Source organism: Parasteatoda tepidariorum, chromosome 1, assembly GCF_043381705.1.
Source record: "Parasteatoda tepidariorum isolate YZ-2023 chromosome 1, CAS_Ptep_4.0, whole genome shotgun sequence".
NCBI classification, from domain to species: domain Eukaryota; kingdom Metazoa; phylum Arthropoda; class Arachnida; order Araneae; family Theridiidae; genus Parasteatoda; species Parasteatoda tepidariorum.
The window spans coordinates 97,058,340-97,083,035 of record NC_092204.1 but is presented as its reverse complement, the minus strand read 5'-3'; positions in this window follow the sequence as shown (position 1 = coordinate 97,083,035).

Below are 24,696 nucleotides of genomic sequence, written 5' to 3'. Positions count from 1 at the left end.
GATCACAGATTACCCATTGGCAAAATGGTTGTTGTCTAATTTTTTTTTTTTTTTTTTTTTGGAAAAGCAACTTTATCGTCTTTTCATCTTGGACATCCTTAACTGTTAATCCTGAACTGCTCGGTACACAATCTCGAAGACATATTTGAATGCAGCTCAGACACATTCTGTGTAAATTCTCTTGATGACTGAATAGACATTGAACAGCCTATCGAGATCAATATTAACATTTTCGGATGGGTACAATGGTATTTGATGGAGATTGTAAGCTGCATCATACACCCGTTTCGGATTCATGAAATATGATTTGAAAGATAGGCTTTTTTTTTCCAATTTTACATGAGTAGTGAATGAATCATTTATATTGCGTGGAAGACAGTCTACCTACGGTCTTGTGCAAGTTATTGGGTACGTTGACATTGGATCCTTTTATCCCTAACTGGTGATCAACACCCATTTCTCGTATTTGCATGAAAGGGGTTCGGAGAGTCACCATTCGCTTTTCGGTAGGGTTCAATTCTCTCAAGCACTTTGGTACTTTTGTGAGGGACGGGAGTTTGCGAACGGAATCCTTCCGTTTTTCCGTTTGTGAGTAACGCTTAAGGTATTTCCGTCTACTTTCTTTGGCTTTTTTAGCCTCGGTAAGTTTAGGCATTGGCATCATTTTTTTCTTGCTTCAACTCTAACTTTTGGAACCGTGTCAATCAGTTTGGACAATCTTTATTTGTGATATTCACTTGAATTAGTATTGAAAACGATCCAGTTTGAACTGTAGGTTAGAATTTCTGATTCTTAATTAAAACAATAAAAACTAAAATATCATTCAAATGATTAAATTCTCTTTTATTCACAACTCACGAAGTATGTATGGGATCTCTCTGGCCCCATATCTCAAAAATAAACTCTTACTTAATGCACAACTTAATGCATAACAAAATATAAAATTGAAAAAAATAATTCTAAGAAAATTATCCAACAGCAGCGGTAGCCATAGCGGTGGCATGCTCACTGTTTACTATTACTCTTGATTATTGTAATTGAAAAGTGCGGACGCCATGAAATACTAACCGAGACCCATTTTGCTAATGGGTTATAAAACAGTTAAAAAATTCATCATTCATAAGAAATGCTTCCATCATTTTATTTTATCATAAAATACCAAAAAGTAATGAAGCACTAAATTTTAAAATTAAAAATATTTAATTTTCTTTAACAGTTACAACATAATATGCTGAAGGCATATTAGAGAGCCAAAATAAACTAATAAAACTTTTATTTGAAACACAAATGTTCTACNGACTGATAACTAAAAAACTAATCCAAATTTTTGAAAAAGAAAAAAAAATACTTCTTCATTATGTCAAAACACAATTATGTGCCGAGTTTCGTGCCTGGGCGAGGCTTCTGGGGCGATATATTGTGATTACAGACACACACACACACACACAGCCGCGTTTATTATTATGTATATAGATGTATAGATTCACCGGAATAAGTATTGAAAAAGATCCAGTTTGAACTGTAGGTTAGAATTTCTGATTCTTAATTAAAACAGTAAAAACAAAAATATCGTTTAAATGGTGAAATTCTCCTTTATTCACAACTCAAGAAGTATTTATGGGATCTCTCTGGTCCCATATCTCAAAAATAGACTCTTACTTAATGCACAACTTAATGTATAACAAAATTAAAATTGAAAAAAATAATTCTAAGAAGATTATGAAACAGCAGCGGTCGCCATAGCGGTAGCATGCTCACTGTTTACTATTACTCTTGATTATTGTAATTGAATAGTGCGGACGCCATGAAATGCTAACCAAGACCCATTTTGCTAATGGGTTATAAATCCGTTAAAAAATTCATTATTCATGAGAAATGCTTCCATCATTTTATTTTATCATAAAATACCAAAAAGTAATGAAGTACTAAATTTTAAAATTAAAAATATTTAATTTTCTTTAACAGTTACAACATAATATGCTGAAGGCATATTAGAGAGCCAAAATAAACTAATAAAACTTTTATTTGAAACACAAATGTTCTACTAAGGGCTTCAAGAATAGTTCGAAAACATTTCCGGCAGCCAATAAAAATATTAGCAACTCACCTATTTTTTTTCTTCGAAATTTGAAATTTTGTTGAATACATCCATGAATAAATATTAAATACTTACATTTGGAATGCTTATTACAACATAATAAAAAATGTAAAGATTTTTTATGTAATATCGAAATAATATATAAAAATTTATATATAATTTTAAAGTATTATGTTTTTATAACTAAATCTGTATATTTTCTGAGAATTTGCGATTACGATTAATAATAAGATTCAATTTAGCGGGGTTCCTTTTACGCAAATTTATAAATGGGAACGCAACTTCGTCAAAACTTCTGAGTCAGCGATATCCGAAAAATTTCAAATCAAAATTCCGAAAACCCGATCTTTGCACTTGAATGACACGATTGCTGTGAGTGCAAACAATTGTTTCTTATTATTTTCCTAAAGTAAAATTAAATCGAATGCGTTTTGCTATTTTTTTAAAATTAAGAACGGAAGTTTTGAATCGTGTATTTAAGTTATAATCTTCCGACCGGCTCTATTTTGCCCCGATTTTTTCAGCAATTAATTATTAGTATAGATTTTTGCATGGTTTTCTGAAACACCCATATTTTTAATAGGGTTTCGAGACAACGCATTTGAATGACAACTTTTGACCTGTTTCGATTTGCGTATCGTGAATTCATATGCTTTTTTTTTATAACTTTTTCCGCAGTAATACCCTTGAATTTCTAAATAATTCTGAAAATTGAGCTATTTATAAAAGGAGCCAGGTATTTATATTCGACTCATGAATCTCGAATCACGTAATGCGAAATCAGAAATTTGAGGAATACGCGACAGTTAAAAGAGAAGGAAAAATCGGAGTTTTCTTCTGATGATGGTTGAAAACACGGACGAAAACGAGGAAATCGTTTCTCAGATCCAATTTAATAAATAATAAAGAAAATTCAAAGATAAAAATATTGCCTCCACACGAAATGTATGGGTTGCCAATGGCGACCGTATTTCACGAACCCTGGTACTAGCACCATTTCTACAAATATTTAAATTTTAAAAATAACAACGTGAAGAACTGGAAGCATTTTCTTTATACTTCTATTACATAAAATACTAAACCATAATTTCATCTTTAAAAGCAAGACGAGACAAAAGAAACAAGTAAATAATGTAACAATATTTACTTTTTTGAATGTTTTTAGTCTAATCAAAATGCCCGATGTCACTGTTCTTGTTATCCCTACCCCATTGTCATACGATGTCACAATTTCACAACCCCCCCTCTTTTCTTCAATCTGGACACTATTCGTGGACAGCTTATAAGTCACAGTGGCGTAGCAAGCAGGAGGCAAATGGGAACATCTCGCTGGTTCAAAACTAAAACGACATATCTGCTAGCGTATTATGCTTGCAGATGTGTCGTTTTAGTTTTGAACCAGCGATCTGTCCCGGGCGTAGCTTTAGAGAGACGCAAAATTTATGAAAAATAATTAAAAATAAATTCCAGAACAAACTGTTTTTCATTTTTTTAAAAATATCACCAAGTTCAGTCGCAAAAACCGCAATGACTCAGGGGCAAGAGCGCTCGTCTCCCAATGAAGTGTCCCGGGTTCGAATCCCAACGATGACTGTTCACCACAAATTCCGCACCAACCACAGAGCTGACGTAAAATATCCACAGTGGTAGACGGAACATGGGTTAGAGTACCCTTGTCGTCATGCTATCCGTGGGATTTTCCTCTCCATGTAATGCAAATGAGGGTTAGTTCCATCAAAAAGTTCTCCACGAAGGCAAATTTCTCCCAATACTTAATCCAGGAGTTCCCTTGTCTTCTAGATTGGTTTCAAAATTACGAAGGCTACGGAGTTGAACATTGGAAGTCGTAAAGACAAAACTGGGTTTGGGTGTTCAGTGACGGTTATAAAATTTCGTTTGCAAATTAAGGACCCCAGAACTTCTTCAAATTTTTATTCGATTTACCTATACATTGAACAGGATGTCTATTACTATCATAGTAATTCGCTTTACATGTTTTTTTTTTTAATTATTTGCGACAAATTTGCAACATATTGAATGAAAAATGCCTTTAGAATAAATATACTTATACTACAGCAGTAAACACTATCAAGAACATTTAAGTGGAATAGAAACTACATTAGTAACATACACCATTAAATTTTAAACTGAATCGAAAATTCATTGAATTATCAAGTAACGTTGTAGTTTTTTATAAAAATATTTTATTTAAAGATGAAAAATCTCATTCTATGTTAAATTTAAAAAGTCTAATGCCAAGTGGGATGTAAAAAGGGGTAAAAACTGAGCCTCAGGAACTGTTGAAACCGGCTGTTCCCCTTTAAAAAAACGGACGTTGGTCACCCTATATAAGCTTCTTTAATTGCTGGTCAACTGAAAAACAACGACTACAATTGTTAATTAAATGAAAGCAGTTAATTGATTCAGTAATTAAATACACGTCATTCATTGTTAAGAAGTTTATTTAAAGAAATCCATGAAGGTCGAAAGAGCTCCGCTTTACTCGATTCTTTTTTAACCTACTTAAACAGGAGATCTTTGTTAATATAATTTCTCCCTGTCAAGGTCACGAGTTACGTAACCCCCCCTCTACCGCACATGATACTCCTTTCGTAACAATTAAGAGTTACGTGATTTGTTCTGTCGGGAAGTTTCTGCAATAGATTCTTTCCTCGCCAAAATATCGTTCCCACTGATCGATAAAAGTTAGCAGTGCTGTATCCTAAAGAGTGATATTTCTTCGAATAGTTGTCTGACTAGATTATCGTCTCATGCTTTACTTCTAATCGTTATTATTTTTTTAAAGGAATATGTATGTCAAAAAATAGTTCTTTTTCACAAGAAATTTTTTTTTTAAAAAATGCGAACTGAAAAAAAATATGGAACGAGTCAATATTACATTTGAAAAATACCTACTACTTCAAATCAGAAAATCAAATAAAGGCGTTTTGAATATTTAAAAAAAAGTTAACCTGTGTTTTTCTTAAAATTGCTCTCGATCTTAGCATGGTTTTTCGAAGTTCTATCACGAAAGAAAGAATAAAGAGCCACAGTTTAAACTCGAAGCGAAGTTCTAATTTTAAATCGCATACACCATCTTGCTATAAGGAATTATCTGGGTTTTAGAACGGAAAAATACCTCCCCTAAAATATTTTTAAAATTATTAAACATTTAAAAAAAAAATCGCCACTTTGGCGCCATTTTCCCTCACAGATGAAAATTATCAAAATTAATACTTTATTCCCATTTTTTGCACATTTTTATGACCCCAGATAATGCAGCATTGGAATAAGTTTTTAAATATTAAAAAAATTGGACCACAAATGCTTTTCGTTACGTTTTATGCCATTTTCTATATGAACATAGAATGTGCTCTCGAAAGATAGGCTGAACTTGACATAACAATCATGAGTGAGTGTTACAAAACTCACATCACATTGTGAAGAAGTTTAAAAAATGCGTAGAAAAGCGTTTTTTTTTTGTAAATGTTTGATCTGAAAAAAATCATAATGCTCACATTATTATTATTTAAAAAACATACAAATCAAATTTGAAAATAAAAGAAAAATGTTGAAAATTGAAATGTTTAATTGAAAAGCTCGATAAGAGTAGCTATCTTTATCTTAACAATATTGTACTTAGGTGATTTCGGAATGAATAAAAACTGGAAAAAAAGGAAGGATAATTTTGAAATTAAATAATGCTTTAAAAATGAAAATAAAATATGTGAAATATTTTTTTAAAAAACATTAAAAATTGAGCTATTTTTAAATCACGCTAAATAAAAAATACATTAAAAACTGAAGTATTCTCAGGCATAGAGCTCCTTCAGAAATTTGAGTGCTGCAGTTATTCAGAAAATGGATATTTCGTTTTTCTCGAGAATACAGATTAGCACCAAAATCTTTCAAATTTTTAACATCAAAAGTTTGAGTTTGTAATTTAGGTGCCTACAATTTTCGAAAAATAACTTGAAATTAAAGTCCTAACAGGATTCATTTTTTTTTAATTTAATCTTTTTAATATCTAGTACTTCTTAAATTACATTTAAATAAATATTTACTTAAAACGAAAACTTTACTTTTATTTCCAAGGATTAAAATTTAAAATAAAAAAATTAAAAAAAGAGGTTCATATTTAGATTTAGGAGATTACTTTACATAAAAATCAGCAAAAAAATGTCAAAGATTTTTCTCTGCAACGCAAATGTAGCTTAGAAGTTGCAAGGATTTTCATGTACAAGAATTACTATTTTTTACTTATATTTTTATTTACTCGTTAGCTCGTTAACAGTGTTAATTTTTACTACAGAGATAATAGAGGTATTGTTTTCTTAGATATTTCTTGACGTAGTTTCGCTGGAGACCAAACACTAGTCAATGGGTCATATAGTTCAGTAGCTAAAAAATATTGATACTTATTATACTTCTAACATTTTTATCTTTTCGTTATCTAGACAAGTGAGGTATTATTCTCAATGTCATATTTGTTACGACAAATCAAATATGATAAAAATATTCGTGCACAGAACAAATAATTCTGAAGTTTAAAAGATACACAGTTAAAGCATCCCACCAAAATTTGTTGCCCTACCCATCCGTGAGTCCCATATGTCTGTAATTGATTTTCTCATTCTTAAAAGCAGAAGAAAAGGAATAAGACACCACGCAATTTTTAATTACAAAATGCCATAGGGACCTAAGAATAGTGGTACTAATAACAGTTCTAAGAATAGAATTTATTAATGGAACGTAGATTAAAAAAAAAAAAATATTTCGCGCGAGCAGCGTTGGATCTGGGAGTACAATCCCAGAAACGGCTGGTTGATACAAATTCTCTTTGTGTCTTGCACCGACCACATTGCTGAGGTGAAATATCCTCAGTGGTAAACGAATCACGGATCCCCTTCTGTCTAGCTAACAGTGGGAGGTTTCCGCGATTTTCTTCTCTACGTAACGCAAATACGAGTCAGTTCTGTGTTTTCTAACTCGTCAACGAAGGCTAATTTGTCCCAAGGCTTGGTCCAAGAAGTTCCCTTATTTTCTGGATTGAGTTCAAAACTATTAAGCTAAGGAATAGAACNAACTGTAAGGACATTTCTAGTAGAAGACTAAAAAATGACTCGTCTTTTCAACGCCACTTATAAAATAAAATTATTTTGATCCAACAGTTTTACTTCTAAATTTTATGTAAAATAGAATTAATCCATTTTTTTAAAAAAAATAAAATAAATAAAATCTTTAAACCGGAGTACAATACACTTTTAGAATAATTTTTCATAAAACAAAATGCTTATTTACTGTTTCAATTAAATACTTCTTCAAATAAATGGAAGAATAACGTTTCGTGTTACGAATAGCAACATAGAAAGTGGTTTCATCAATCTACATTGACACCATCACACATGTGAAAGTGTTGCGGCAGTAAAAAAAAAAGAAGCCCTTGACCTGCCTCTATGGATGAGTGGCCAGCCAGACCAACGGCAAGAAGTGGCCAGTCTTCCGATTAGGGCCAATCTCCATCCGCTTTCCCTTTCAGTAGAGAGTTGGGGAAACTGAAAAAAGATACTTTTTCCCCTCAAAAAAAAAAAGTTCTAACAAGTAGGTGAATGCCAAATACATGTAGGTCAACAAATCCTCTTTTTTAGTAATTTTAAAGAGATTCTTATCAATTCTTTTGTATTTAAATGATATCATCAATTGGGTGAACAAGACACTTTTTTGTTCATTTATTCAATAAAGTCTTCCGTTGGGAATTAAGATCACATACTTCCGTTATTTATTACTTTATTTAATGCAAAGAATGTGTTAAAAATTTTCAATTGGGGGAATGTTATTGTTTATTTGCTTTTCTTTTGCGGAATTAGGAGAGCAATTTTAAAACCGACCTATTTTTTTGTATGCGAAACTTTCTCCATTGGTTTCGAAGTGGTATTTAAATTGTTGTTTATCTTAACAATAAGAATAAAGTAAGTGGTTAAAAATATACAAAAAAAAAGACTGATTTTTTTTCTTCTTCCAGTTTTCAAGACAGACTTAATAGAACTATTATTTCTAATAGTCCACTAATTTTTTGTTGGAAAAATTGATATCCAATATGCACTTATAAATATTCATTTTTTAATACTAATAATTCATGAGATCAGCTCTACTTTTCAATGTTAGTTTCAGTGAGTTACCGAATTCTTAACTACTTTAAAAATTGGCCTAAAAGTATAATGGAAACTAAATGATACTTGTGGATTCAGATAGAAATGAAAATGCAATTACCCGTGGGAAAAAAATCTTTAAAACAATATTTTGCGTTGCATGAAGCAAAAGCTTCGCAGTTATTATTTAGCTTCGCAATGTTAGTCAATTACCGTGTAATTGACGAATTAATTTTTAGTGTTTTATGCTACTGCATCTACTTACCCTTATATATATAGATAGAACAAAATAAGATAGGTCAAATATAAACGAACAAGAAAAATCAAATGTAAACGGGTGAATTTTTTAAGGGGATCAGGAAAATATTTTTAAAACATTTTTAAAAACCCATTTTTCGTACTGTTGGATCCTTTAATAAATATTCAAAATTTGTTTACAGTTTTCTGAAAAACATTTTAAAACAATTAAAAATTTAAAAAAACGATGTTGTTTATTTTTGATATACTGAAAATATTATTCTATAATATAAACAATTTTCGACTTACTATTAAAATCCTGCGTAATATGTCTTAACTATTTTGCGATTAGTATTTAAATGAATTATGAATTTAAAACAGCATATTTTTTATTACTTTTTAAGAAACTGTTATCCAAATTTAAATCAGAATTTTTCGATTTCATTAAAATTTAAATTAAATCATCTAAACTATAGATAAACTACATATTAAATAGACTGACTTTTCTTTGCTTTTGAGATACAGTGCGCAAAGTAAAAACAGACCACCCTGAATACCTTTTGATCTAATGATTGCATCTTCACGTACTAGGACTCCATCTTAAAGGTTCGAAGGCGTAACCTCAAATATGCTAATTAATTAAATCAGATGATATTTTAAGTTTCGAGATCAGACACAAAAATACGACTTTTTCAAAATTCGATTTCTCAGGATCTAATCGACTAATTTTGTTCACAGTTTGCTATTTTATGTGTGTTTTGCTATTTAAAATTGTATTCCTTAAAATGCTGTACAAATTGTATATCTTATAATTCAAAAGTTTTTTGACTATTATAAATAAAATAATTAAAATAATAAATGTTTACTAACAGTTATGCTTTGCATGGTATCTTTGTAATATCTTTGGATGAATTATTTTTATAATTGTATGCAAAATGTTTTCCATTCGCTTAAAAAGTTATGGTGAAAAGACAAATTAACATTAAGGGGTCCAAATTTAGGACAGCTCTTCTGACCATAATTTCAAGATTGCGTTAACCCTATATATTTGGTAGCTCTTAATCTGTCGAGAAAAAGGTATGTTTATTAAGAGAAAGTACGTTTTTGAGTCTAGTTTCGCAACTTAAAATATCGTCTGCATTAATTAATTAGCATATACCCCCCCAACCATTAAGATTGAGTCCAAGAAGGTGAAGATCCGATTATTAGATAAAAAATTACTCAGGTCCGTTAATTCATTTGCACACTGCGCATCGTTTTAAAATTGAAAAATTGCGAAAAATAAAAATAAAAAGAGTTAATAAAAGAATTGTAATGTGTCCCACAGATGACAAAAAGAGGCCAATTTTACTAATAAAATTAAGCGTCCCACAAATATCATCCCTATCTATGTGACGATAACAATTCTAATGTATATACATATTTCTCATATGTAGCACCATAAAATCTGGTATTTCTTCATGTACTTGGTATAATTTTTATGAATGAGAAATATTATAGTCAGTTTACAAATATTTCTAAAAAGTTATCGAAAACATGTTTAATTGCTTTATTATTTGAGAAAAGTTATAAAAAAGGCTAAATGAATAAAAAAGCAATTATTTAAAATCAAACATTTTTAGCCCTTTTTTTTTTGCTTATCACACCGTTACTCTAAAAAATATTTTATGGCAGCAAAATATAAATAAATTAATTAATAAATAAATCCTTCGAGTATTTTATTCTTAAATCTGTCAACTGTTTTATGTTATCATCTTAGAAAATCGTATATCTATATCATTGACTTAGGGACCAAAATAGTTAAAATGAAATAAATTTTTTCCCATTCGTCCTTAAAAAAAACAACATACAAGAAAGAATATTATTTTCTCTTTTTCTGCAGTTCGAAACATGCGTGCTACGTAATATTAAACCCTCATGCGAAATTGCAAGCAATTATCACAAAATCAATACTATTATCATAATGGCGATGGCGTAAAATGTATAAATAAAAATCTGGTTTTGAGAAAACACATTCTAAGTTAGAAAAAAATGCATTGTGTAAAAAAGAAAATTTTTTTTATTTCAAAAATTCTAAATTTATTTTTAGGGGAAGGAAAAAATTGATATCTCGGTTACCATGTATCATATAATGGTAACCATAAAAACTATTTGAATTTTATTTACATGAAGGAACAAAAAGACAACACATAAAATTGAATCGACAAAAATACAATGTATACAACAGCATACTATTGGTTAACAGGGTGTCGTTCGATATTTGCATTCACTTTTCTTTGTGAGACATACAGGGAAAAAATTAGAGACAATGAATAACGATGTTAAAAGAGTTTCTCAATATGGTAAATTAGAATTCCTTTTAATTACCTTTTGAATGAGCCTTTGTTTGGAACGTTTTGTAAATAAGTTGGAATTGAGGATCTAAAGAACTGAAGTTCTTGTATAATATATTTTCCTGAGTTATCGGTATTTGGTACATTAAGTCCTCGTGGGTTAATATTTTCGCGTATTATACATTCGTTTGGGTTCATATATATCAGAGGTCGGAAAAACTACATTATTTTTGTAGTTTACTACAACGACTTTGCTACTTTGTTACTAATGTAGGTAACTACAACTACTTTTTTGAATGTAGTGAACACAAACTACTTTGGAAATGTAATAAGTATACTTCGCAACTTTAGGGAGACGAAACTGAAAGAACTTGAGAAATTAATTTACATCTATGTTCAAAATGGTTGTGAATAAGAAATTGGCTTATATTAAATGTAAGGAAATAATTAAGAAAGATTTAGCCATGTTTACAAGAGCGAGTTTGTTACCCCAAAACATTTTTTTCGAATGTGTTCACTTAACCCTCTACTTTTTATGCCGTTTCTGACAGCGAATATTTAATTCAAGAAATTATCAAATAATAATTTTTTTAACTGTTTAATGCTATTTCATTTCTTCTAAGAAATGAGGTACATCGAAAATACGTTCCGTTTCCTTGAATTAATATCAATGTTAGTGTGGCGGGGTTCGAACCCAGGAATTCTCGGACATGGGCCCAGGTCCCAACCGACCAGGCTATCCCGGCCTACTCATTACACTATTTTTTTTTTCTTAAAGTAGCACACTACACTTCAAACTAAGAAAAAAGTAGCGACAATAGTTTCACTACTTCAGACCACTGATGTATATAGAAACAAATATCATAAGAAAAGACGGAAACTTATTGATATTTATTGTATTATAGATACCCACTCATTAAATATCGAGAACAACTATTTTAAAAGCAATAATATATTTTTTTTTCTTGAAAGAGAAGCAAAATTATTTTTGGAACATTTGCAATGATAAGAAACAATGATAAACAATTGGTACTTTCCATGTTGGAAAGCCGTAAAAAACCTGTTATTAATATACCAGAAGTACCAATTATTACTATTAATTATTCACTATAATGTCAATAACAGATTGGTGACTTTTTTTATACTGTCCCCCGATAAGCTTAACTACCAAAAAAATTACTTTTAATGTCGTTATTTGTTGTCATGGCAGATTTAAAATAACAGTCTAAAAGCCTTTATTTCTAATATTTGAGTGAACATATGAATATGATTTATAAAAAAAAAGTAAATGTGGAACAATGTTTTTAAAAACAAAAAGCACAGAATAATATTCTTACTAAATCAATTTTTTGCTATATTAAACACAAATAAAAAAATTCTAGAATATTATTCTGCATTTAATGTTTCGAACAGTAACTTCAAAATGAACATAGATTGAGTGAGAAAAACATCACGCAGGTAATATTTAAAAAGCTCCATATGGATACACAAAGCTTTCATTTTTCATCATTAGTGAATTTTGTTTTCGAGTAGCTTTTATTTTGCTCAGGTTATGTAGCATTTATTTATTCATATATTTTTTGGAAGTGAAAATAAGACTGCAAATAAAGAAAAGAAAGAGCCAACAAAATATCAACATTGGCTAGATTTGATTGTAACCGTTTGTATACAGTGTTGCTCAATACCTAAATTTAATCAAATGAAATATCTCAAATCTAGAGTTCCAGGGGGCGCCATAGTAGCTTACCACTAATCGTTAACCTTTAATATTATTTGGGCATTATGTAACTTGTTTTAGTTGTTTTGGCAACAATAGAATGAGATAAATCATTTTAAGGAATTTAAATTAATTGTATACCTGCAAGTACTCAATCTTCGTAAGTAAATTGTAGCATTTGTTGATTCAGAAGCCAATCAGGTTCGACACACGCACGTGATGTTGCTTATCGGTATCCAATTAAATCTGATTGAAATCATGTGTTTAGGCATAATCACTTCACTTCCTCTCGAGTTGCAAGTACCCAATTGAAGTTTTCATATAGTAACGAGCTTTATTCTTTTACTTGTCTGATGTCTTATTTTATTTTATTTTATTTTATAACCGTCGTTGAACAGCCAACCCAATTTCATGGGTTTACGACTACTTACGTTCAACTCCGTAGCCTTGTAATTTTGAACCAATCCAGAAGACAAGGAAACTCCTGGATCAGTACCCCCAGAGGTATTGATTTGTTGTGGGAACATGGAGGACTTTGAGACTCGACAGATTTAACGTGCATCAGTCACCATTTACTACACGGGGAGTCTTCGGCCGGCGAGGATCGAACCCACGACCTCTTGGATATGGGCCCAGCGCCCTACCGACCAGGCTATCCCGGCCATCTGATGTCTTATTGTGGAATAAAATATTATGTACTAGAACATTCTGAAGGGGGTTGTCCGGGAATTATGTAGGTATTTTATGTTCGCTTAGGCTTAACGCACGCGAAAAAAATCCCTCTATTTAATTCTATTTGAAAAATGTAGATTTTAAAATTTTATTTCCTCCTATTTTAACAGAACAGCGATTATCGATCAGAACACAAAAATGTTTGAATTAAGGAAATTAACCTCAATTAACATCATGAATCATGCCGTGCACTTATTTAATGCATGCAGATTTTGTTCCTCCAATAAAACCTTCATTTTTCTTGCGTTGTTTCGCCAATTCGAAAATGATGCCAATACCACAATTTCGAAAGTTCAAAAACAATGTTTTTCCTTTTGCTAAAATCACTTTCCCGAACCTGTCTCAGGCGGAACATTTTAAAAGGGTTACTAAACTTAGGTTTCATCATGTTCTTGCCGCCGTCCTTGTAACCTAAGTTTGGTTATTCCTCACGGAACATTGATCAACAGATTTCATTTTTTTTTCTTCCTGAATAAATATTTTCGAAATAATCTAACCAATTTTAATCTATTACGGCTATGCACAGAATACGCACGCGAAACAAGATGTTGGAAAACGCAATGGTCGAACAGATTTGATGAAGTACGAATAGATTCTAAGATTTGAATAATGGTAGAAATTGCTATTTTTACCTAGAAACTGGTAGGATAGATGAGAGAATGATTTAAAAAATTCTGCAAAATATTAAAAAAAAAAAAAATCAACCAATTAAACCAATTTTTAAAGGGAAAAAAAATCGATGAATGAGAGGTCATCACGGGGGTTGGTGAAAGGTGCAATTAAAGGGAGTGGACCATCCCAGGGACGGAAAATATCCCATCATTTTCTATTCAATAAGCATTCTGAAACCAGGGTTTTAAATAGTTGCAGCAAATAAAATTTTTATTCAGAAATAGAATGTAGCTTAGAAGAAAGTATACTCTAATCAGATAGAATATTTTTTTTATTTTAAATTTCTTAGTTTAAATACGATTTTTTAGCTATTTTTAATTATTACATAAAAAAACAAATAGGTAACTTTAATTTTTGCAATTATTCTCTTATTGTTGAATGTTTTTACAGTGTATTACTTTAGATGATGAAACAAAATCAGTCAGATTTCAATAATAAGACATTTATATGCCACAAAACTACTTTCATTTTATTTTTAAAAAAAAGAAGAAAAAAAAGCTCTGACCACAGAGCGTAAACCAAATTATGTTTTTACAAAGACAATCGCCTTGTAAAGCCAAACAAAAACAAAATTAAAATATTATTTTTTAGAGATAATAATTTTACCGATTGTCTAATATATTGGACACTGAATTTTAGAAGGATATTGTAGGTCTACCATCATTATTAAATTTAATGAAAGCTATTTGCTCTCTAATGTAACAAATCAATGTTTTCTATTAATCTTTTTCAAATTAAAGCTTTCAAAACCTCATGCCTAGTAAAGTCATGTCCTTTCCGCGAAGATTTTGATTTTATAAAGCGGTCGATTTTATAAGCCTTAATGTCTATATTTAAGAACAAAAATTTCAAAGTTAAACTTCAAATATACGCTTAAAGCTAAGTTGATAGCTACATTTATACAGTTGGCGTTCGATATAACGACCCCCCTGTAGTTCGACGCGTCATATAACAAAAACGGACGTTATAAAGTCTATGAATACTTGATATATTTTTCCAAAAACTTACTACACTTTAAATAGAATTATGAAACTCACAAATAAGCATTTTTTTATGTCAATAAAATAAATGTATTATTTAGTAAGGAATTGAAACTCATTAATGCGCATTTTTTTTCTGTCAAAAACATAAATGTGTTATTTAGTAAAGAATTATGAAAATCGCTAATACGCAGTTTTTAAGGCCAATAAAATAAATGTGTGTTAATAAAGTACACTAGAGGTTAAAAATAAATGTAAATTTTTTTTAAATGACTTCTTTTAATATTGCGTATAAACCTTAGCCAATCATACAGTGCTTTTTTTACGTTTTGAAATTTTTGCTTCACAAGAATGATGTCATGAAATTAGAACATTTTGTTCCTCTGCCTTTAGCCGTTTTGTTCTTCTGCCGTTTTTTAATTATAGTAAACAAAATGCTTTTAGGAATCTTGAACTTATGTTGTTCTTCTATCAACTTCCTTTAAAAAATTTAATTCCTTTCTAAAAATATGACATAACATTGGTAAGGAGCAGCCATTTTTGTTTATGAAACATACGTCCAGAGAACGAGCAAAACTAAAATAAAAAAGAATGCGAATTATACCAAGCATTTTAATTCGAAAATCAACCACCTCTTGCAAACACTTCATAAAAAAGAGTGAATGCAGTTTTCGAACATTAATGAATGCATTTAACCCTCGGAAAATAAATTTTTGGAAGATTATGACTGTATAGGAAACTCTGATTTCTAAATGGCGTTGCAATATACACTTTAAATTCTCAATAATGGTAAATCATCCATATTTTGCAATTCTTTTGACCATAGATTGCACCAAGAGTCCCATAGGTTTAGAATAGGTGGTCCTGGCACTCTTTCTTCATCCACAGATTCATTTCTTCATTCAAGATGTTTCATGTTTATAGAGCGGTGAAATCAAAAGAAATAATAGTTTGAATAGTTTTTTCGAGACTTTTGTAAGTGATTGACTCGTTGTTAATTGAAAAATGCTGATTTGGAGAATATTCAAAAAATGTCTTAAGCCTAATTTTAGAGTGATTTTCTGGGAATTAAGAAAAATTAAACAAACTTTAGGTCACTATATTGGAATAAACTGTTCAGTTCGGACGTTGTAACGGGCGTTAAAATAACATTGCGTCTAAGAAACAGAGAATGAGATCTCATGTAGCTGAAGGGTCGTAATAAAGAATATAGACTGTACTTTATTTTTACTGAATCTTATTGATTTAATAATCTGCAATTAATATAAAAAAGGGTTTTAAAAATTATTAGCACATTTTTTTGATTATCAAAATTAAACATGGTTTGAAAGTCTATAAAAGTCTTTCTGACATCGACTGAAGATAGCTTTACCTTAATAATGATCAATGAATAATGATGAAAACAGACAGGATTCTTAAAATGTAGAAATTCAATCACATTTCAATCATCTTTTTTATTTTGTTATTCGAGCATAAACATTCACATAGATTGAGAATAGCCACTTTTCCTTAAAAAAGGAATCGCCGTCCAATAGAAATTGTTTACATATAAATGTATCCGTTATAGTTTCATTCGAAAATAACTAATACATCTAAGCAGTAATCGATTCTTATAACTATCTCTCTATATCCTAAAGATAAATCACACATCTATTGATAGATAAACCTAAGAAATTTCTAGAAAGAATTTACTGGAACATTTCCTTGTGACGGATATTTCCATTTGCTTACATCTGGAAAATTCTGGAAGCATTCAAAACATAAAGCTGGAAGATATCAAGATGAGAGAATTAGCTTATAGCTTACATAGATTGACTTAAGGGATTAAAATGGAAGTTAACAAAGTAAAAATGAAGTGAGTAATGGGTAAAAAAAAGAGGTAGAGAAAAAGAATATATGATAAGCAATATCACAGATGATAGGCATTTTCTTCGCACCTAATGTTTAATTTTGTTTTAATTCTCATCTCAATTTCTCTTAGAAGTATAATCCACACCTGCATCTTTGTTCTTTTTGATCGTAGAGAGTTTTTCACTATTTAAGATATGCCCTATAAAATTTGATTTTGCATAACGGCGGTCATGATTTTATAAAAAGGTGTTTTAGCAAGTTTTGTTAATGGAATGATTCCGTTCTCGCAGATTTGATTTTAAAAAGCTAGTGATTTCACTGTTTTCAGCTTAATGGTTTTCATAATAATACATCGTTGGTTTTCATAATAATTTTTCTTATCTTACATTCATCTTTCATGTTCCTATAATATTCCACATGATTCTTCAGTTACAACTTTCAAATTCAGTATTTTCCGATATTTATATCACACCATAGTCCCACCAATTATTTCCTATCCTAATGTTCGAAATTAAATAAATAAAATGGATTTTAAATTTGTATTTCTTTAATTAAGGGAAAACTTTTTCTTTTTTTAAAAATATCTTTTTTAATAAATTTAAAAAATAATAATTTTACTATTTTCCTGTAAACTGTAACTTCTAAATTTCACGTAACATGCAACGCCTGCAGGTCTTGATACGAGAAAGATTTCACAGCTTGTAGAATTATGCGGATGCGCGCTCTTTGTTATAAGAGGCCTCTGAAAAAAGTAATGTAGTCATTGAATTTTAATTTAAAAAAATTAAATTTGTATTTTTTAAATTTAAGGAAAACTTTTTCTTTTTTCATAAAAATCTTTTTTTTATGAATTTTGAAAAAACTAAATTATTTTACTATTTTTCTGCAAACTATAGCTTATAAATTTCACGTAATATACAATACCTGCAGGTCTTGATATGAGAAAGATTTCACAGCTTGTAGAATTATGCGGATGCTCGCTTTTTTTATAAGATGCCTCTGAAAAAAGTAATGCAGTCATTGAAGTTTAATTTAAAAAAAAGTTTGGAAAGATAAAAATTTACGAAAATCTGTATGCAAAAATTATTTCACGATAAAAATTTACTATTTCCCTCAACTTATTCTGAAATTTTGCATGAATCTGAAAAATATTTGAATTTTAATGAATTAAAATTTCATTATTAAATTTGTTACAAAATTATAATTTATTATTTATCAAATATTGACTTGTATTTATCAGTAGGAAATTCAAATTTCTTTTATAAAAACAATATTGATAGGTTTAAAGTTATAGTGTCCGTATTGATGGAATAACTGCCCCCTTGCCTGGCTGGATATCTGATCCAGTTGTCCCTTTCCCCTCCCTATCTGCTTGTTTCATTCAACAACATTTCAAAACTGAAAATTAGCAAGAGTAAAAAAGAAGAAAAAGTTTTGACATTTCTAAAATTGTTTGGCTAAAAGAATGATCGAGTTTTGTATGTTGTATGCACGCTTTTAGCGAATGTTTAATTTCATTAAAATATCTAACGTATAATGGAATAACAGCGTTAAGAAAGAATCGCGACTTGTTGCAGTGAAGAAAAGGTAGCACCAGATGGCACTGATAGTAGCTTATAGAAGAAGTTAAATTTATTTAACATCGGCTGTCTCTCTTCCTTATTTAGAATAGTGCATAGATATAAAGGCTGATCTCCTATATTAGTCCCCGGTATGGTGATAGTGGTCCCCAACTCCCTTTCCGCAATTGTTAGAAGCTCATTCCCCCCCTTTCCAAAATGACAAAATATATCCCTACTAAATTTATGCAGATTATTTCTTAACATATTAGTATAATAAGTTAATGAACCAAAAAATCGAAGAAACAGTGCTTTAATAATTATATCAGTGTAAAAATTTCAGGACGCTAATAATAATAATAATGAAATGAATAAGTGACGAAATGTTATTGTTTGTAAGAAGAGGAAAGAGATCCACGCTTTCACCATTTTTTTTTTTCACGGCTTGTTGAGCAGGCAACACGACGACGAACGCGAATAAACACGGTAAAAAAGATAAAGGATTAAATAGAAAAAGAGAGAGAGTTTAAAAATTATCAGCAAAAAAGCGCATCAGTACAAAACTAGGTGAATGCCACTTAAAATTGGGACAGTTCATTGTACTCGCAATTCAGTGAAAGTGGAAAAAATGTGATTTCGCTTTCTTTTTTTCACTTATCGAGGGCAAGCATTCGTTTGTGCTGATCTCCCTTCATTTCACTTCAAAATAAAAGAGATGCAAAAGATCGTTTGCAAGACGATAAAGGGAATTATTCTCTTTTGTGTCTGTTACTTTCCTAACACGACCAGGCAATTGACAGTTCAGGGTTTGCAGTATTAATAGTGCGTAAAATGAAAATAGAAATAAATAAATACGTAAATGAATAAACTTTTTCATCTTTCGCCAATGTAAATTAACAACGCGGGAATGTTTATCAAATAAATATGTCATCATCGTACGAATTATGTTATCTTTTTATTTTTTAAGGTGCAATTTTTTATAATTTGAGGGTTTAACCTACGATATGCTAATTAATTAGGGTGGACGATAATATAAGTATCACTATCAAACAAAAAGAAATATACTTTTTGTTTCTTACACATTTGGAGTTTGGACATTGACTGATTTAGTTCATCCCATTAATTTAGTGAGGTAAACATTTGTGTCGATTTATGTTATTTTTTGTCTCTTTCGCTATATATTTAAAACAAATAGCGTGAGTAAAAAAAAAAAAAACTTCTATAAACAGCTTATTTTATAAAACTTGTAAATCGAACTTGTACTTGTTATAATACATTTATAAAACTTGTTTATCCAAATACAGTTACAGGCAAATGAGGGTTAATAATAATGAATTGTTTTTCATTATTTAATTTAATGATTCTTAAATATAAAAATCAAAACTTTGAACAAAATCTTCTTCTTAGCTAATGAGTTCATCAATAAATTTTCTTGTATCAAAAATCACTATTTTTATTTAAAAAAAAACGAAGTTTAAGATTGTTTAAATATTCGTTTTTGCACCGATTTCAAGTGGATAATCTTTTAATCAAAATTTCGACATTTTTCAACTTAAAAAGTTAATCGTTTATTGATTTCTACAAGCAAAATGTATTTCCATTTTTATCTCAAATTGTAAAATTTCGATCAACTTCAACGGCATAAAACAAGTGCCCTGATTTTCTTGATATTTATTTTGTCTTTATTTGTCTCGATTCTTTGCTTTTTGTCCTGGCTGGCATTCCTAATTTTCCATTTTCTATGAACACAAATGACGATTATAAAATAATCGATATGACCTATCTATATGTTACTATATATCTAAACAAATATATATATATATCTACATATAAACAAATATATACACAAATATATATATCTACATATAAACAAATATATACACAAATATATATATAAACATATATTTGTGTATGCTGAATATCCCCAAATATATCTATATATTTGAACATTTTTTATACTATATGTTAATATATTTGCATATGTAACACTTTTCCCAAAAATGTCCGATTTTTTGTTGAAAAAATCTTGCTCTGATCTTTTCTTTGGTCAACCCCAAAACAGAAATGACGGAAATAATTAAGGAGTTAAACCGCGTTTTTTAAGTTGCTAAAAAATGAGAGAAAAATTTTATTTTGTACTTTCATTCCATCTAAAGCTCAAAACAACGAAATCATCATTTTCGCAGTAATCATCTAACACACCCTTAAAATCACCAGACTTTTTTTAAAAAAAATGTTTTTTGTTTTTGATGTGATAAAAATAAATTATTTACTCCACTGCTCCTTATTTGAAAATCTTATTTGAATGATAGGTACACGTTAAATCTGTCGAGTTACAAAGTCCTTCCTGTTCCCATAACAAATTATACCTCTGGGGGTACGAAACTGGAGATTTATCATTGTCTAGTTCAGGTCAAAGTTACGATCTGTGGATGAATGAATGGGTTCGCCCTATAAACGGATGTGACGTATGGGTGTGGCTGAAGTCAAATTCTTGGTCATAGATTGATTTCTGGTCCACTGAAAACAAGAAAAATCGCCTCTCTTGCCTTTATAGCCTACGACAACAGCGACAATTTTTACAATCACAGCTCTGATCTGATTCAAAATTTAATCTGATAAGAAGGAGAAAAGGAAAAGGAAAAAGAGAAAGAAGAATTGGGTCATTGCAGAGTCCGACGGTGAGCCCCCCCCCTCTCCTTTGCGAATTAAAAGTTAGAAATAAAGAAATGATTAGCTTAACTGATTAATGATTAGCTCTTAGCAAAATTTCCACTGGAAAAACGAGTTTAACAAATGAAAACATCGTTTTTTTAAATTTAATGCACAAAATGTAAATCAACATAAGGGGCCCCCCAACTAAGGTATTAAGTCTGGAACCATATCTTACAGATTGCGACTATCCTTTAACAAGATCAACAATTTCGATCGTCAAGAAAAAAAAAAGAAGAGAAAATTTATATGAATTTGAAACATTGTAAATACAGTTACTAACCTCATTTACAATTTACTGTTTGATTTTCTTGTAGCAGTTGAATATTAATAATAGAGTTAATCAAATTATCAAATTTCATAAGAAATCAATCGGATTCCTTATGAATTTTTTTTTGTAACAGAATATTTATTGAACATTACTGCTAGCAGGTAATAATAGTTATTTTTTTGAAGTTATACTTCTTATGCGACTTCCAACAAGATTGTGTTAAACGTTTAACGAAACATTTTTATTGGCCAGGAAATCACGTGGTAGGATCTAGTTTTCTCTCATTCATTTCCATATTGTTTTGGCTCTCACTAGCATAAAAATAATAAAAGTCATAAAAGTATTCGCGATCGCAACGCTCGAGTACGCCCTCTATCGGGAGCCTGTAAATATCAGACATTAATTTATCACGTTTTCATTTAGTTCCATAAAAATCATTGGCCATGACGGACGCCATTTTCTTAGCAGCAAATAAAAATCAAAATTTCCCTAAGGAACAGCTGAAGAACTTGAAAAAACTAACCAGAACATGCCAAACATTGAAGCAGAACACGCCAAGCATTTGAAGAACAATTTCTCAATAATTTTTACCTTTCTATTACCAACAACATAACTTACAATTTCATGATCACTTGCTGTTACAGATGTGTATATTACGGTAAAATAATTTTTTCTGTCTTCAATTCATTACAAATTAAAATGAAGTCAACATTGCTTTCGTCATTCCAATAAAGAAATGTGAATTCAGAACGTCAAGAACTGCAATAGTTATAGAATTCTTCTTTGTTATAGAACAGTATATATTTCTGTATCTATATAATTCGGAAAACAACAATAAAGAATCAACCAAATTACTTGAAATAGTGTCATTTGTGCTGATGATTAATAAATTTTTTATCGTTTTCTTGGTAAGTATTTCTTAGTTTTGAAAGAATAGATAATTTCAACTAGAATTCAGCTGTTCTGTTTTTAAGCTACATATTCAAATTCATATCGAGATCTTACAATTATAAAATTTTGATGTGTGGTATGTTATCTAAAAGTAATAAAGGGATAATCTATGCACATATTATTTGAAAATAAAACTTTCAAACGAAGAACATTTCATTTGGAACTCTACGGATTTATAAAGAAGGTAAGTGTTATGATTTTTATAATAAAAAATTAGCTTGTAAAACTTTTTTTTCTTATTTGATGATAGTTCTCTACAGAATGGTTTCTTACGTCTGATTAAGAACTAAAAGAATAATAAGAAAAGAAACTATATGAAAGTTTTTATTTCAATGTAAAGAATTCTTAAAATCGTTTTTTATCCTAAGAATTCTTTATTTTCCGTTTTATAGTTTATAATTTTTTGATAAAAATTGTTGTCAAAATACTTTTTTTGAAAACATAAATGGTATAACATTATGTGTTTATGTATACTTCTTGCATATTCTAATGTTTCAAGTAATATGATTCAGAAAAGTATGAATAAAAATTCGGTACTTTTGTATTAACGCCACAGCAGCTACAGATTTTGCTGTTTTAAAGTGCCGCCAATCTACACCTAAAATTTTTGTGACAAATCATAAAACGAAATACTTTATTTAAAATCAAAGTAGTTTATCGGATTTCGGTGGACAATGGGCAAAATATTTCGCTCCAGAAAAAATAAAATTGCGCCTTGTTTTATTTTCGGCAAATCCCAAAGACGCATTTTCGTAGCACTAAAAATGGTAACAAAAATCGAAGAACAAATCATTTTGGAATTCTTTTGATTTATGAAGCAGGTAAGTGTTAATTCTTATAAAATAAAAAATTTTACTTTTAAGTAGTTTTTTTCGTGATGATAGTTTTCTATAGAATGGTTTTCTACGTCCGATTATGAATCAAAAAAGAAAAAACATCAAAGTTGTTTATTTTAATATAAGGAATTTTTAGAATTGTTTTTCTTTTGTTTTGTATCGTAAGCATTCTTTACTTTACGTTTTTCAGTTTCTAAATAATGATTTTTATTAAAACTTAAAATTTTTTGATAAAATTACTTGTCAAAAAACTTTATTTACAAAATTAAATTACATAAAATTATGAAGCTTTTATGTATACTTTTTGCTTATTTTAATGTTTGAAGTAATATGATTCTTGACACTATGGAATGTAAAGTTTAAATAGGCCTTTCAGGTTATATCATTAAATTTAGTAAAACTATTTCTCAGGCATTAGGTTTTAACTCTAATAAGAAGATAAATATTTTTTTCAGTTTATTTACAAATATTTTTCAGATGTGTTTTGGATGTTCCTTCTTAAAAAAAACAGAGATACCATCTTGTTTTCGGTTGTATAAGTAAGGATATCAAACATTTTTCTTTTTTAAATTTAATAAGCCACATTAAAGAAGGAACGTTGCGATGCTACACGCTACATTAAAGACGTCTCCAGAGTAACTGAATGACAGTTCATTCATATAGAAATCGCAGGTATGCGTCTCATACAACAACGCCCCCTATAGTTCGTTGCGATCGCGAATTGTTTTTTCTATAAATATTTTTTTAGTTTGTTTTGATACACGTGTAATTTAATAGGATAGTATTTTTTATTTTCAAATTTAGTGGATAACAATTGTAAAAAATGAGTGAAAACAATCCCACTGACAATGCGACGGATTTAAGGTTATGTCAAGGTTCGTCTTTTGTGAATATCAATTGATTGTTAGGTTTTCTCTTCTGAAATTACATTCACATACATTATTAATACAAATACATTTTCCATGGCGAGACGATGAGGCAACCACAAGCACTACTCTATGCTCCACGCACTATTTTTTTTAATTTATTCTTTCTTCACATATTTACATTCTTTACATATTTAAATTCATTCTCTTCTTGGATTTTTGTTGAAAGTGGAATATTAGCATTAATTGTTAATCGCTTAACTTTCTTGCTTAGCGATTAACTGTTAAATCGTTAAGCAGAAAAGAAACGAAACGAGAAAAATAGTTAATGAAAAAATATAAGAAAGAAAAGAAAAAAGGATTGAAAAAAAGGAAAAGGAATGAAAAAAGTAAAAAATGGAGAAAGGAAAGAAAAAAGGAACAAAGGAAAGGAGTTAGAGAAATGAAAATAAATAGAACATAATACCACTGTTTATTGCTGTTTCGATGAAAAAGAAAACGAACTGTAAAGGACGTAAAAAGAATGAATTAATGCAACAACTTAATTTTAACTCATTCGAGAATTTTCCTAAACAAGTTTTGCATCTTAATGACAAATTTTCTTATCGAACTGATTAAAGAGAGCGAAATGTTCTTCAATGCTGTGTCAACTGTCACGCATCTCCATTGTTTTTGTTTTTCACATCACCTGCGATACAATTTTTCTCATCAACATTGTTGCAATGTTACTTA